Raw genomic sequence first — 16,962 nt, 5'->3', positions numbered from 1 at the left:
ATTTCATGCAAGACCAAATTTGTAGTATATGTGACTACATGTCCATGCAACAGATTTTACATCGGGAAAGAAGGGAATTTTGTTACTTACCGTAAATTCCTTTTCTTCTAGCTCCAATTGGGAGACCCAGACGATTGGGTGTATAGCTACTGCCTCCGGAGGCCACACAAAGTATTACACTAAAAAGTGTAAGGCCCCTCCCCTTCTGCATATACACCCCCCGTGGGATCACGGGCTGCTTCAGTTTTAGTGCAAAAGCAAGAAGGAGGAAAGCCAATAACTGGTTAAACAATTCAATCCGAAGGAACATCGGGGAACTGAAACCATTCAACATGAACAACATGTGTACCCGAACAACCAAAAATCCCGAAGGAACAGGGGCGGGTGCTGGGTCTCCCAATTGGAGCTAGAAGAAAAGGAATTTACGGTAAGTAACAAAATTCCCTTCTTCTTCGGCGCTCCATTGGGAGACCCAGACGATTGGGACGTCCAAAAGCAGTCCCTGGGTGGGTAAATTAATACCTCAAGTTTGGACTGTAAAAACAGCCCTTCCCTACATGGAGGCAACCGCCGCCTGCAGGACTCTTCTACTTAGGCTGGCATCCGCCTAAGCGTAGGCATGCACCTGATAACGCTTGGTGAAGGTGTGCAGACTCGCCCAGGTAGCCGCCTGGCACACCTGCTGAGCCGTAGCCTGGTGCCGTAATGCCCAGGACGCACCCACGGCTCTGGTAGAATGGGCCTTCAGCCCTGATGGAACCGGAAGCCCAGCAGAACGGTAGACTTCAAGAATTGGTTCCTTGATCCATCGAGCCAGGGTGGATTTGTAAGCCTGCGACCCTTTGCGCTGACCAGCGACAAGTACAAAGAGTGCATCCGAGCGGCGCAGGGGCGCCGTGTGGGAAAAGTAGATTCTGAGCGCTCTCATCAGATCCAACAAATGCAAATCCAATTCATATCGATGAACTGGATGAGGACAAAAGGAAGGTAAGGAGATATCCTGACTGAGATGAAAGGGGGATACCACCTTAGGGAGAAACCCCGGAATCAGGCGCAGCACTACCTTGTCTTGGTGAAACACCAGGAAGGGAGCTTTGGATGACCGCGCTGCTAGCTCGGACACTCTCTGAAGAGATGTGACCGCTACCAAAAAGGCCACTTTCTGTGAAAGTCGAGAAAGTGAAACATCCCTCAGAGGCTCAAAGGGCGGCTCCTGGAGAGCAATTAGTACCCTGTTCAGATCCCATGGGTCTAACGGCCTCTTGTACGGAGGGACAATGTGACAAACCCCCTGCAGGAACGTGCGTACCTGAGGAAGTCGTACTATGCGCTTCTGAAAGAATACAGACAGCGCTGGGACTCGTCCGTTAAGGGAGCCGAGCGACAAACCTTTTCCCAAACCAGATTGCAGGAAGGAAGGAAAAGTAGGCAATGCAAATGTCCAGGGAGACACTCCCTGAGCAGAGCACTAAGATAAGAATATCTTCCACGTCTTGTGGTAGATCTTGGCAGACGTCGGCTTCCTAGCCCGTCTCATGGTGGCAATGACGTCTTGAGATAATCCTGAAGACGCTAGGATCCAGGACTCAATGGCCACACAGTTAGGTTCAGGGCCGTAGAATTCAGATGGAAAAAACGGCCCTTGGGACAGTAAGTCTGGCCGGTCTGGTAGTGCCCACGGTTGGCCGACCGTGAGATGCCACAGATGCGGGTACCACGACCTCCTCGGCCAGTCTGGGGCGACGAGGATGGTGCGGCGGCAATCGGAGCTGATCTTGCGTAGCCCTCTGGCAACAGTGCCAGAGGGGGAAACACATAGGGTAGCTGGACCTGCGACCAATCCTGAACTAAGGCGCCTGCCGCCAGAGCTCTTTGATCGTGAGACCGCGCCATGAAAATCGGGCCCTTGTGGTTGTGCCGAGACGCCATTAGGTCGACGTCCGGCCTCCCCCAGCGGCTACAGATTTCTTGAAACCCGTCCGGGTGCAGAGACCATTCCCCTGCGTCCATGCCCTGGCGACTGAGGAAGTCTGCTTCCCAGTTTTCTACGCCCGGGATGTGAACTGCGGATATGGTGTATGCTCTGTCTTCCACCCACATCAGAATCCGCCGGACTTCCTGGGAGGCTTGCCGACTGCGTGTTCCACCTTGGTGGTTGATGTATGCCACCGCTGCGAAGTTGTCCGACTGAATTCGGATCTGTTTGCCTACCAGCGTCCGCTGGAAGGCTTGCAGGGCAAGATACCCTGCCCAGATGTCCAGAACATTGATCTGAAGGGTGGCCTCCTCTGAAGAGAGTCCTTGCTCGTCTGAGAAAGGGGTACGTTCCTGTCTAGGGACGTCGACTTCCCATCCCATTGGCGAAGAATGTCCTATAGAAGTGGACGCAGATGAAAACTGCGCGAAAGGGACTGCCTCTGCATGAGGCGTCTTAAGGGGTGTGACTGGCCTTGAAGGAGAGACTGCACCCCCGTCTGTAGTGAACGCCGTATGTCCAGCGGGAGCTGCACTATCGCTGAGAGAGTGTGAAGCTCCATGCCAAGATATGTCAGCGATTGGGTCGGTGTCAGATTTAACTTTGAAAAGTTTATGATCCACCCGAAACTCTGGAGAGTCTCCAGCGCCACGTTCAGGCTGTGTTGGCATGCCTCTTGAGAGGGTGCCTTGACAAGTAGATCGTCCAAGTAAGGGATCACAGAGTGACCCTGAGAGTGCAGGACTGCTCCTCCTGCTGCCATGAACTTGGTGAAAATCCGTGGGGCTGTCGCCAGACCGAAGGGCAGGGCTACGAACTGAAGATGCTCGTCTTCAATAACGAATCGTAGCCAACACCGGTGCTCTGGAGCAATCCGCACGTGGAGATAAGCATCCTGATGTCTATTGACGCTAGGAAATCTCCTTGAGACATTGAGGCAATGACGGAGCGGAGGGATTCCATCCGGAACCGCCTGGTTTTCACGTGCTTGTTGAGCAGTTTTAGGTCCAAAACGGAACGGAAAGAGCCGTCCTTTTTTGGTACCACAACCAGATTGGAGTAAAAACCGTATCTTGTTCCTGAGGAGGAACAGGGATTACCACTCCTTGTGCCTGCAGAAGAGCATCGGCTCGGTCGGGAGGTGAGGAATTTCTGAAGATCTAGCCGGAGGACGAGAACAGAACTCTATCCTGTACACGTGAGACAAAATGTCTCTCACCCACCGGTCTTTGACCTGTGGCAGCTAAATGTCGCCAAAGCGGGAGAGTCTGCCACCGACCGCGGATGCGGAGAGAGAGGGTTGAACGTCATGAGGAAACCGCCTTGGTAGCGGTTCCTCCGGCTGCCTTCCTTGGGCGTGATTGAGCCCGCCAGGAATCTGCGCCTCTCTGAGCCTTTTGAGTCCTTTTGGACGAGGACAATTGGGACCTGCCCGAGCCTGGGAAGGACCGAAACCTCAACTGTCCCTTCCTCTGTTGGGTGTTGTTTGATCTGGGCTGGTGTAAGGACGGGTCCTTACCCTTGGACTGTTTAATGATTTCATCCAATCGCTCACCAAACAGTCTGTCACCAGATAATGGCAAACTGGTTAAGCACTTTTTTGGAAGCAGAATCTGCATTCCATTCCCTCAACCACAAGGCTCTGCGTACAAACCACGGAGTTGGCGGACGCCACTGACGTACGGCTCGTAGAGTGCAGGACAGCATTAATAGCGGAAGTCGCAATGCAGACATTGCGAGGTTAAGGACGCCATCTGCGGCACAGATGTACATGTGACAGTGTCCACGTGCGCAAGACCAGCTGAAATAGCTTGGAATGCCCATACGGCTGCGAATGCCGGAGCAACCGACACGCCGATAGCTTCATAGACAGAATTCAACCAGAGGACCATCTGTCTGTCAATGGCATCTTTAAGTGAAGTCCCATCTTCCACTGCAACTATGGATCTAGCCGCAAGCCTGGAGATTGGGGGATCCACCTTTTGACACTGGGTCCAGCGCTTGACCACGTCAGGGGGAAAAAGGATAACGTGTATCCTTAATACGATTGGAGCACGCTTATCTGGATAAGTGTGGAGTTTCCGGATTGCTTCTCTGAAGACAGAGTGGCCAGAAAAGTACTCAATATACGCTTGAGATACTGAAAAGGGATTTCTCCTGCTGTGAAGCTGACTCCTCCACCGGAGGAGCTGAGGGAGAAATATCCAACATTCCATTGATGGACGCTAGAAGATCATTCACTATGGCGTCACCATCCGGTGTATCCGGATTGAGAGCGGTCTCAGGATCAGAGTCCTGATCAGCTACGTCTGCCTCATCATACAGAGAGTCCTGCTGGGACCCTAACCAGTGATGAAGCCGAGTGCCGCTCCCAGCGAGCTCGCTTAGGCTGTCTGGGACTGTCGTCCGTGTCAGAGCCTGCGCCCTGGGATGCATGGGACCCCCCCGGAGCACTGATTTGTTCCAAATGAGGGTGGCCAGGGAGCATTGTATCAACATTGCCCATGGTCCGTCTGGACTGCAAAGTCTCTAAGATGTTAGTCACAGTCACAGACAATCTATCAGCCGAAACTGCAACTCCGCCCCTGTCCCTGGACAGGGTTCACCGGTGGTTTCTTTGGCCACCTCTAGCAGAGACCCCGGCTGACCAAGTGATACAGGGAAGCATTGAAGACCATGGGGACAGTGGAACCTGCCGTGTGGAACAGTATCACGTGCAGTACAAGCAGCATAGAAAGCCTGTGCCTTGGCACCCTTGCTTTTTTGCTGCTGTTGTCTAGCCATCTAGAAGTATATAGCCAAGAATAGCGACCGTACAGTGCAATGTATAGCATACAAGCAGAAAGTACAAATGAACACTTCAGCACATGCAGTACAAGCAGCATAGAAAACCTGTGCCTTAGCACCCTTGCTTTTTTGCTGCTGTTGTCTAGCCATCTAGGAGTATATAGCCAAGAATAGCGACCGTACAGTGCAGTGTATAGCATACCAGCATGAAGTACAAATGAACACTTCAGCACATGCAATACAAGCAGCCTAGAAAGCCTGTGCCCTAGCACCCTTGCTTTTTGCTGCTGTAGTCTAGCCATCTAGGCATAAAGTACAAATTCCACCCACATCATGGTATTAGTGGGGTCAGCACTTCAGGTGCCGCTTACCGCCCGCACAAAGGCGGGTGTGTGGTCGCCCGAATCCTGTGACTGGTTGCCCAGAGCTTGTCTCCCTTCTCCAGCCCAGACTGCGTGCAGGAATGGCTGCCGGCGTCTTGTGAAGAGGGGCGGGCCGTGGGCGTGCCCCAGACAAGAGCGGGAAACTGGCGTCCCACTGTGTCCAGTGAAGGGGGCTGGAGAATGCAAAGCAGACTCCAGCTCTCGGCGCTGACTTTCTGTACAGCGTCCCGCCCCTCCCCTGACTGGCAGGGCTGGGGGCGGGAACGAAGCGAAAACTAGGCCGCAAAGCCGGGGACTCGAGTAATAAGCGCGGCCGTCCTTGTGCACGGCCAGCGCGGAAGTCCCCGGCGCACCACAAGTCCCAGCCGCGCCACAGTGTAAAACACCCCGCAACGGCCGGCGCGGCAGTTTCTAACACATAAATTCACTCAGCTAAGCTGCAGTGAATAATAGCACAAGCGCTCCGCGCTGTTGTCCCCGGCGCACTAGCACTCCCAGCAATGCTGGTGTGTGTGTGCGCGATGTGTACGGGGACACAGAGTACCTTAATGTAGCAGGGCCCTGTCCCTGACGATACCCAGCTCCATATCCAGCAGGGTCTCCGGGTCTGTGGATGGAGCCCGGTCTCAGTGCCTGGAGACCGGTAAGATCCCACTTCACCCAGAGCCCTGAGGGGGGATGGGGAAGGAAAACAGCATGTGGGCTCCAGCCTCCGTACCCGCAATGGGTACCTCAACCTTAACAAACACCCGACAAAAGTGGGGTGAGAAGGGAGCATGCTGGGGGCCCTAGTATGGGCCCTCTTTTCTTCCATCCGACATAGTCAGCAGCTGCTGCTGACTAAAACAGTGGAGCTATGCGTGGATGTCTGACCTCCTTCGCACAAAGCATAAAACTGAATCAGCCCGTGATCCCACGGGGGGTGTATATGCAGAAGGGGAGGGGCCTTACACTTTTTAGTGTAATACTTTGTGTGGCCTCCGGAGGCAGTAGCTATACACCCAATCGTCTGGGTCTCCCAATGGAGCGCCGAAGAAACTATCCGTTCTTTATATGTCCGATTTAAAGAACATTATAACTCCATCTCCTCTGTAAAAAGTTCCCCTCGCCTGATTAGCCATATACATGAGTGTCATGATGGTAATCCAGAATCACTAAAATTTGCAGGATTAGAAAGTGTCATGAAACGGGGGGTAGGAAATGGAAGTTACAGCCCTCCTTTCTACCACCCGACAGACAGAGCACGTGACTCGCTCTCTAGCGCCCCTCTTAAAGTCAGGCTAATTATGGAATTGCCCGACAATACGCAAGGAGGCCGCTATTCTACTATGCCGATGATTGAAGGGTTCCTGGTGAGAGTAAGGTATATATTCCCCCGATCGCAGCGGACGAAATATATTTAAACCTCCCTGGTCGCCCCACAATGATCCTTGGCATAAACTCGCTGCCACCAATCGATTACGATAACTATTACGCCGAGCACACAGACGTGGAGTTCAGGATCGAGATAACAGAACAGCCCAAGATTAAATTATATATTTTAATCGGCCTAAAGGGTACTTTACACACTGCGACATCGCTAGCGATCTCATTAGCGATGTGAACTTCTAAAGCGCAAGTGCGATCTTTCGAGATCGCACATAGGTCATTTTACGCATGTGCGATCTCAAAAGATCGCACTTGCGCTCTACAATTTCACATCACTAATGAGATCGCTAGCGATGTCGCAGCATGTAAAGTACCCTTAAGGCACACTAGAAAGTTATTATTATAAACTGAGGCAAAATTAATCATTAAGTACTAGGCACAAGGGAACCTAGGATTTAACAACAGAAATTATCTGTCAGTCTTTTTGTAAACATATATTTTGTAAAAAAAAAATTTCGGTAAAGATTTTTTTGTGTAAACAAAGAAAATTTTCTTGTAAAGATGATGTATAATGATCTTCTAGGCTTTTTACAAGCATTTTTCCTATGCATTCTGTATCATTTGTTATGTTTTTATTTCTTCACAATCTATGTATTGTTTGCAATCAGATTTGTTTTTATTGGCGGTGATGGAGACCGAGTGATCCTCTTTGTAAGGGGAGGGTTTTCTGCAAGCCAGTATGGACGTAGAAGTGCTTTTGGGCACGAAATGGCCGTTGTCCTGAGGGGACCTGCACTCAGCTCTCCTCCCGCTTTTTATTTGCACCGTTGGATTGAATAAAGGACATTTATACCTGGATTCCTGTTGCTAAGTGCCGTTGTTCTTCCTATCTCTCAGATGGTTATATGAGAATTAATCTTTTCTTCCAACGAGCACCCACGGCCAGTTTACCTTCTGTGGCTACCAGAACTAATCCACTCCTTGCTGTCACCTGTACGAGGCACGGCGCGGTGGTGCAGGACCGTCTTTTTCTTATAATTTTGAGGTGTGCTTTGGGTCATTGTCCTGTTGTAGAATGAAATTGGCTCTAATCAAGCACTGTCCACAGGGTATGGCATGGCGTTGCAAAATGGAGTAATAGCCTTCCTTATTCAAAATCCCTTTTACCTTGTACAAATCTCCCACTTTACCAGCACCAAAGCAACCCCAGACCATCCCATTACCTCCACCATGCTTTACAGATGGCGTCAGGCACTCTTCCAGCATCTTTTCAGTTGTTCTGCCTCTCACAAATGTTCTTCTGTGTGATCCAAACACCTCAAACTTCGAATCGTCTGTCCATAACACATTTTTCCAATCTTCATCTGTCCAATGTCTGTGTTCTTTTGCCCATATTCATCTTTTCCTTTTATTAGCCAGTCTCAGATATGGCTTTTTCTTTGCCACTCTGCCCTGAAGGCCGGCATCTCGGAGTCGCCTCTTCACTGTAGACACTGGCATACTGGGTACTATTTAATGAAGCTGCCAGTTGAGGACCTGTGAGGCATCGATTTCTCAAACTAGAGGCTCTGATGTACTTGTCTTGTTGCTCAGTTGTGCAGCGCGGCCTCCCACTTCTCTTTCTACTCTGGTTAGAGCCTGTTTGTGCTCTCCTCTGAAGGGAGTAGTACACACCATTGTAGGAAATCTTCAGTTTCTTGGCAATTTCTCGCATGGGATTTACTTCATTTCTAAGAACAAAAATAAACTGTTGTGTTTCACATGAAAGTTCTCTTTTTCTGGCCAATTTGACAGTTTAGTGGAACCAACAAATGTAATGCTCCAGATTCTCAACTAGCTCAAAGGAAGTTCAGTTTTATAGCTTCTCTAATCAGAAAAATTGTTTTTAGCTGTGCTAACATACTTGCACAAGGGTTTTCAAGGGATTTCTAAACATCCATTAGCCTGCTAACACAGCAAACACAATGTACCATTAGAACACTGGAGTGGTGGTTGTTGGAAATGGGCCTCTATACACCTATGTAGATATTGCATTAAAAAACAAACGTTTGAAGTTAGAATAGTCATTTACCACATTAACAATGTATAGCATGTATTTCTGTTTCATTTCATGTTAGCTTCATTGAAGACTTCCCCATGATTAAGCAATAGCGAAACGGTCGATAGTTTCGCATGTTATGGAATCCTTATGCCGGCGTCACACGGTACGATATATCGGGCGATATGTCGTCGGGGTCACATTGTTAGTGACGCACATTCGGCATCGTTAGAGATATCGTACTGTGTGACACCTCCGAACGACTGTGAACGAGCAAAAATACTCCCCTTATCGTTGCTCGTTGACACGTCGTTCGTTTTCTAAATGTCGGTCCTCCTTCTGTGCTCCGGTTGTCCATCGTTCTTGTGGCAGCACACATCGCTCCGTGTGACACCCCGGGAACGACGAACATAGCTTACCTGCGTCCCGCCGGCAATGCGAAGGGAAGGAGGTGGGCGGGATGTTACGTCCCGCTCATCTCCGCCCCTCCGCTTCTATTGGCCGGCTGCCGTGTGACGTCGCTGTGATACCGACCGTCCCTCCCCCTTCAGGAAGCGGATGTTCGACGCCCACAGCAACGTCGTCCGGGAGGTAAGTACGTGTGACAAGGGGGTTAACGACTTTGTGCGCCACGGGCAACTAATTGCCCATGACGCACAAACGACGGGGGCGGGTACGATCGCTCGTGCGATAGCACGATAGATCGTACCGTGTGACGCCGGCCTAAGTTGATCAAACATCTTGAAATCAAACTGTCCACTTCAGAAGCAACACTGATTGACAATCAATTTCACATGCTGCTGTGTAAATGGAATAGACATCAGATGGAAATTACTAGCAATTATCAAGACACACTCAATAAAGGAGTGTTTCTGCAGGTGGGGACCACAGAACACATCTCAGTAAAAATGCTTTTTGGCTGATGTTTTGGTCACTTTTGAATGATGGTTGTGCTTTCACACTTGTGGTAGCATGAGACAGACTCTACAATCCACACAAGTGGCACAGGTAGTGCAGCTCATCCAGGATGGCACATCAATGCGAGCTATGGCAAGAAGGTTTGCTGTGCCTTGCTACGTAGTGTCCAGTGTCCCTTTCTGCCCTTCAAAAAAATTTACTTCCAGTTCTCGTCCCCTGTACCTGTATAAATTCTCACCGACGGGTTCATGCAGCTGCTTTTGAATACCCTATTAAATCGATGGCTGGACCATATATGGCAAGCTTTTCTCCCCCCCCCCATTCACCTTTTGTGTCTCCCCTATTTCCTCATAGACTGTAAGCTTACAAGCAGGGCCCTCACTCCTCCTGGTATCTTAATTTTGTTATTTTGTATTGTCTCATATTGTCTGTACATGTCCCCTCTTTAATTGTAAAGAGCTGCGGAATATATTGGCACTATAGAAATAAAACGTATTATTATTATTATTATTAGAGGATGGAGGCGCTACCAGGAGACAGGCCAGTACACCAGGAGATGTGGAGGGGGCCGTAGGAGGGCAACAACCCAGCAGCAGGACCGCTACCTCCGTCTTTGTGCAAGGAGGAACAGGAGGAGCACTGCCAGAGCCCTGCAAAATGACCTCCAGCAGGCAACAAATGTGCATTTGTCTGCACAAACGGTTAGAAATCTACTCTATGAGGATGTCATGATGTCCACAGATGGGGGTTGTGCTCACTGCCCAACACTGTGCAGGACGCTTAGCATTTGCCACAGAACACCAGGATTGGCAACTTCGCCACTGGCGCCCTGTACTCTTCACAGATGAAAGCAGGTTCACACTGAGCACATGTGACAGACGTGACAGAGTGTGGAGACACTGTGGAGAGCGATCTGCTGCCTGCAACATCCTTCAGTATGACCGGTTTGGAAGTGGGTCAGTAATGGTGTGGGGTGGCATTCTTTTGCCCTCCATATGCTCGCCAGAGATAGCCTGACTGCCATTAGATACCGATATGAGATCCTCAGACCCTTTATGAGACCATATACTGAAGTGGTTCCTCCTATTGCAGGACAATGCCAGACCTCATGTGGCTGTAGTGTGTCAGCCGTTCCTGCAAGATGAAGGCATTGAAACTATGGACTGGCCCGCCTGTACCCCAGACCTGAATCTGATTAAGCACATCTGGGACATCATGTCTTACTCCATCCACCAACTTCACGTTGCAACACAGACTGTCCAGGAGTTGGTGGATGCTTTAGTCCAGGTCTGGGAGGAGAACCCTCAGGAGACTATCCGCAACCTTATCAGGAGCATGCCCAGGCGTTGTAGGGAGGTCATACAGGCACATGGAGGACACACATAATACTGAGCCTCATTTTGACTTGTTTCCACTTTAATTTTGTCTTGTTTTGTCTTGTTTCAATTTTCAATTTGACTTCAAATCCAGGCCTCCATTGGTTAAAACATTTGATTTCCATTGATGATTTTTGTGCGATTTTGTTGTTATCACATTCAACTTTGTACAGAACAAAGTATTCAGTGAGAATATTTCATTAATTCAGATCTAGGATGTGTTATTTAAGTGTTCCCTTGAATTTTTTAAGCAGTGTATATATACACACACACACAGAATTATAAAAATCATAGGATTGGCTGCTATTAATTAGGTTATTAATCGTTTGTCTGAAGGATGTCGTTCTTCCGCGCTGAATGCACTTGGGCTTGCAAATTATTAAGATTCACTGCTGCTTTTCAATTGCCGACTAATGAAGTTCCCTGACAGATGTCTAATAGGACGGTTAAATAACATTGCTTGCTCCTTTTATTTTCAGGGGGGATGAGTGGTGTCTGGCAGCTGCTTTCTTCCCACTGTTATGCGGGCTTTACACGAGACGAGCTATCGTGCGATGCATCGTCGGGGTCACGGTTTTCGTGACGCACATCCAGCATCCGAACGACGCAGAATCGCTCACAAATCGTGAGTCGTGCACTCCTCGCTAAGTTTTAAAAAATTGTTTATTGAACATGGCGCCAGTTGTTCATCGTACCCGGGGTAGCACACATTGCTCCGTGTGACACCACGGGAACGATGAACACAGCTTACCTGCGTCCCGCGGCACCCGCCGGCTATGCAGAAGGAAGAAGGTGTGCGGGATGTTTACGTCCCGCTCATCTCCGCCACTCCGCTTCTATTGGCCGGCGGCTGTGTGACGTCGCTGTGACGCCGAACGTCCCTCCCCCGTCAGGAAGAGGATGTTCGCCGCCCACAGCGAGGTCGCTCAGCAGGTAAGTACTTGTGACGGCGGTTTAACGACTTTGTGCGACTCAGGCAGCAATTTGCCCATGACGCACAAACGACGGGGGCGGGTACAATCGCTCGTGCAATTGCACGATAGATCGTAACGTGTAAAGCCCGCATTAGACTTAGTTCACATGTCCAGTGATCATCCATTAGAATGGATCCAGCAGCATCCGTTGGCAAAAAAGTTGTGCAAACACAACTTTTATGTCCGTTTTGAAAAAATTGACTTTTGCAGGATCTGGTTCTTTTTTTAACAAGGGAAACAGATCTGTTACCTGATTGCTATTTATCTTCCTTTTGAAAATAATCCACTAAGAAAAAAACGTTTGCCATAGACTCCCATGTTTAAAAAAAACGATCCTGCAAAAATCAATGTTTTCAAAGTGGACAAAAAAGTTGTGTTTGCGCAACTTTTTTGCCAATGGATTGCTACTGGATCGGTTATAACGGACGATTAGTTGACATGTGAACTTAGTATAAACACTTGAACGCTCATCTAAGCTGTGAACTCACATGTATGGTGGAGCCGGGAGAGAAATTGCCTGCCGATCAAATGTTCACCTGACATCGATCTCATATGTATGTCCCAGTTTTAAGCCTCTTTCATACGTCCATGCAAAACACACACTTTTGTGTAGCACACAGCACAGCACACAGCACAGCATAGCACACAGACAGCATGAACTTCTATACTTACCTGTCCATGACGCTGCTGTGTCCGGCACTGCTGCTGCTTCCGGTCCTCGGTGCAGTGCATATGCAATGAGCATAATGCACAGGCGTCGGAAGCAAGTGACAGCAGTGCTAGAGACATCAGCGGTGGATACAGGTGAGTACAGAAAAGCATTTTATTTCACAGACACATGATGGTTTTCTCCAGTACGTGTCACACTGATGTCACACGGATCACATCAGTGGGTGGTCCGTGCGGTTGTCCGTGTGACACCCGCGCTGCCGTAAAAAAACAGACTTATAGACATGTCTACATGTGGAACACACAGACACACGTATGCTCCAAACAGACACATGGTCCATGTGAAAACACGCAGGTGTGTGCAGACCCATTGATTTTAATGGGTCTACGTGTCCGATCCGTATGAAAACGGACCTCACACGTACCAGACACACGGACGTGTGAAGGAGGCCTTAAGGTATGTCAACACAGACTTTATTTCACCAGTTTTGGTTAGAATTCCATTCCAAAATGTACATCAAAATTTTTTGGGAAAATCCGCTTACAGCATTTTTTTCAAGCATATTACAAAACGCACCATGCCAATTTTTTGGTGCATTTTTCATATGTAATTAGCACAAAAACTTGTCATCGTTTTTGTTGCAGTTTTTAATGCGTTTTTGTTGTTGCGGATTTGCATATTCACATAAATCCTCTGTGTAAACATACCCTCACTTATAAATGATTCTGGCTGTCTGCAGATGCCACTTGCGGGAGTTTACAGCATATCTTAAGTTACAGCATAAACCTGCTTATTTCTAGACCTAAATCTATGTTTTTATAGCATTCAATTTCCCATGGGTCTTGTAGTACAATTTGCATTGATGAAATCTTCAGTCGTGTGCCCAATTCAGAACAATCCCTGCTACAGGATTACCGTACATCCAGCCTGACACTTATATCTGTAAGCCATTTCAATTAACAAGCTCTTATTTCCGGTCGTTCAGGAGACGGCTCCAGTGAACCGATCATAATTAAGCCCTGTGTTTCCTGACTGGCAAAAACCTAACACATGTGGACTGAAACAATGAATAGCTTATTTGTTTCCCTGTTATATAAAACCCACAGAAGTTAGGTAGAACTTGAAAAAATGTAGTATCCAATCCTTGGGCAAGTTTACACCTTAAAGCTGTCTGCACGCATTAAAAATTATTCCTTATATCCTGACGTGTCACAGACTGACAAAAAAAGAAAAGATAAATTATGCATAGAAAGAGGTTTATACAAGCTCAAACAATGTGACATTTTCATCCACTTAAGCGGGCTTTACACGCTGCGACATCGCTAATGCGGAGTCGTTGGGGTCACGGAATTTGTGACGCACATCCGGCCGCATTAGCGATGCCGTTGCGTGTGACACCGATAAGCGATTTTGCATCGTTGCAAAAACGTGCAAAATCGCTAATCGGCGACACGGGGGTCCATTCTCAAAAATCGTTACTGCAGCAGTAACGAAGTTGTTCCTCGTTCCTGCGGCAGCACACATCGCTGCGTGTGACGCCGCAGGAACGAGGAAGCTCTCCTTACCTGCCTCCCGGCCGCTATGCGGAAGGAACGAGGTGGGCGGGATGTTACGTCCCGCTCATCTCCGCCCCTCCGCTGCTATTGGGCGGCGGTTCAGTGACGCTTCAGTGACGTCGCTGTGACGCCGCACGGACCGCCCCCTTAGAAAGGAGGCGGTTCGCTGGTCACAGCGACGTCGCCGGGCAGGTAAGTATGTGTGACGGCTCTGGGCGATGTTGTGCGGCACGGGCAGCGATTTGCCCGTGTCGCGCAACAGATGGGGGCGGGTACCCACACTAGCGATATCGGGACCGATATCGCAGTGTGTAAAGTAGCCTTTAGGCTGATGTCTGACATTCACAGTCTGAGTCCGGGCCACAATGTTTAGTCCAGGCATGGGTCTCCTCTCTCAAACTCCATATGTGCCTATGAAGCCGCTGAGTTCATGTCTGTAGACCCGTGGCTGGTCTAGATACTGCAGTCCATACACAGACAGTGAATGTCAGGCTTTAGCCACATGTCCATCATAAGATGTTGATGATTGAAAAAGCGACTCTGTAAGACAAGGCTACAGGGGAATTGGAAAGAAAGGTCACTGATTTAAAAAATGGACTGTGTAAAACGATACGTTCCTTGTTGTGTGGGGCAATATCCACCAAGGTGAACAGCTCATACTGCTGGGCAAAGTTGCAGATGGCCATACATTACATCTGCTGCGACCACTATAAGACAAATTCAACACCTAAAGTGGGGCCCGTTCACATACGATTTTCTTCTAGCTGGGCTATCCGATTTTTTTTTATTTTTGCAGAGTAGAATACATACCCATTATAATCTACAGTCCTTTTCACATGCTAAAACAGAAACATGTCAGAATTTTGTATGATTTCTGTACCAAACTCACACATGTCAATGAAAGGGTCTGTGATGTAACAACAGCACATGGTTAAAAGAGTATTCAGTTTAAGTGTTTGAGAAAGAGTACAGATTTATACAAAAATTGCACAAAATATAACTGAAAAAAAAAATCTACCTAAGGCCCGTTTCACACGTCAGTGAAAAACAGTGACGTTTTTCACTGGCGTGTAAAACACGCACATGTCCCTGCGTGTGCCGTGAATCACGGCACACGTGGGTTGTCTAAGTGCAATCCGGGCTCTGTTCTCCGTGGCCCGTGATTGCACTTAGCAATCAACTCACCTGTGCCCACTCCCGCTCTCCATGGTGCTGATCGCTCCCGCGGTGCAGCATCCGGCCGGCGGTGACCCCCGCAGCAGCTGCTTCCGGGTCGGCTGTGTCGTGCATCATTAAGATGCGCAACAGTAATCAGCCGGCTTAGAAGCAGCAGGGAGGACGGGCTGCAGAGGACATCGCTGGACGCCGGGTGAGTTAAAATGTTTATTATTTTAAATGCACGTTTTTTTCTGGCACGTGTTTCACGGACCACACCACTGCGTGGTCCGTGGAACATCAGTGATGCCAGAAAAAAATGGACAAGTCTCCGTGCAGCAATCACGCACACGCGGGTACGCCGCATGGAGACACGTGCAGTGAAAAATCACTGACGTGTGAGCAGACCCATTCATTATAATGGGTCTGCGTATGTCAGTGATTCTGGTACGTTTAAAAAAAAGCACAAACGTACCAGAATCACTGATGTGTGAAAGGGGCCTTAGAGAACGCTCACATAACGTCTTTTTCAGCATGAAACACACCTTAAAAAGTGATACAAAAAAGAAAATAAAGCACAGGAATGTAAAATGATTTGGCACTTTCTGCTTAACCCCTTCACGAGATATGACGTACAGTTACGTCATATGTCGTGTCCCTGACGTTGATGTGGGTGCACATGCTGAGCCCGCATCTTTTCCTGCAGATGATCACCACCTGCCTCTAAGAGCTGTGAGTGGATTTCTGACAACGGCATCTAACGTGCGCTCGAAGGCAGAAAGTCATTCCATGTGCCAATTGGTGCACCAGTGACAAGATTGCAGGGCGCCGATGTGTTGCCACAACAGTTGAGTGTCACGAGTGTGTCGTGTCCACAGGTTACATCTTGAATTCGAGTAGATTTACTGTCATTTGATAGTAAAGGATTAAGAACTCTTACCCTTCTGGCTGAGATTATTCATAGCCTTAATCACAGCTGCAGCATTTTGTCATCACGCCCTTCCGCTATATATAACCACTCCTGGCTTTACTCCATACAGATGATAGATCTTCTGAAGAAGCTGAGGTGTTATTTCAGTAGCAGCTGTGAAGATTCCTGCTTAAGAATGCTTTTTGTTCTTTTTTTCCCCACCCGTTTGTCTTACTTTCCTTATGTTGTTTTATTCTACTAGTGGGATTAGTATCCTGTCGGCCTATATTCTTGTCAGGGTCAGCGAGGGCCTATACATGTGACATCGCATGGGGGGTAATCCGTCTAGGGACCTAAGCGAGTGTAGGGATCAGCCACAGGTGAGTGTAAGGGGGTGATCCCTCTCACCTCTCCCTATCACCACAAGGCCTTCCTTGATATCTTCACAGGTCTAAAAACACACACTCAGCTGAAGTAAAGCACTGACAATGGAGGCTCCATTGACCAGGTAGTGATCATCAAGGGGTCTACGATAGGCCATGTATTTGAGACCCCTGGTATTGTACAAGCCATCACTCCCGAAAGGGACTAACAAATACAGTGAAAAACCAAGGTTTTTAAAAATATGAAAAAATAAAATACAATAAAAAAAACAAAAATAACCAACACATATTTGATATCGCTAGGTTTGTAAAAGACTGATCTATCAAAATAGAAAATAAATTAATCCGATCGTAAATGTAGCAACAAGTAAAACAAAAAAAAAAATCAAAACACCAGTGTTACTTTTTTGGGCACCGTAAAGATGCAATAAGAGGCGATCAGTATAAACATTAGCTCAGGGCGCAAAAA

At 48.3% G+C, this 16,962-nt stretch overlaps 1 long non-coding RNA gene across 1 annotated transcript in view; it reads right to left on the bottom strand.

Annotated features, from left to right (window-relative positions):
• LOC142304337 (uncharacterized) overlaps positions 1-16,962 on the bottom strand; it is a 170,641-nt gene that overhangs the window by 123,322 nt on the left and 30,357 nt on the right. The window lies entirely within an intron of this gene.

Source organism: Anomaloglossus baeobatrachus, chromosome 4, assembly GCF_048569485.1.
Source record: "Anomaloglossus baeobatrachus isolate aAnoBae1 chromosome 4, aAnoBae1.hap1, whole genome shotgun sequence".
Lineage (NCBI taxonomy): Eukaryota > Metazoa > Chordata > Amphibia > Anura > Aromobatidae > Anomaloglossus > Anomaloglossus baeobatrachus.
Note: the sequence above shows the minus strand (reverse complement) of the source record. Positions and strands in the feature narration are given on the sequence as shown.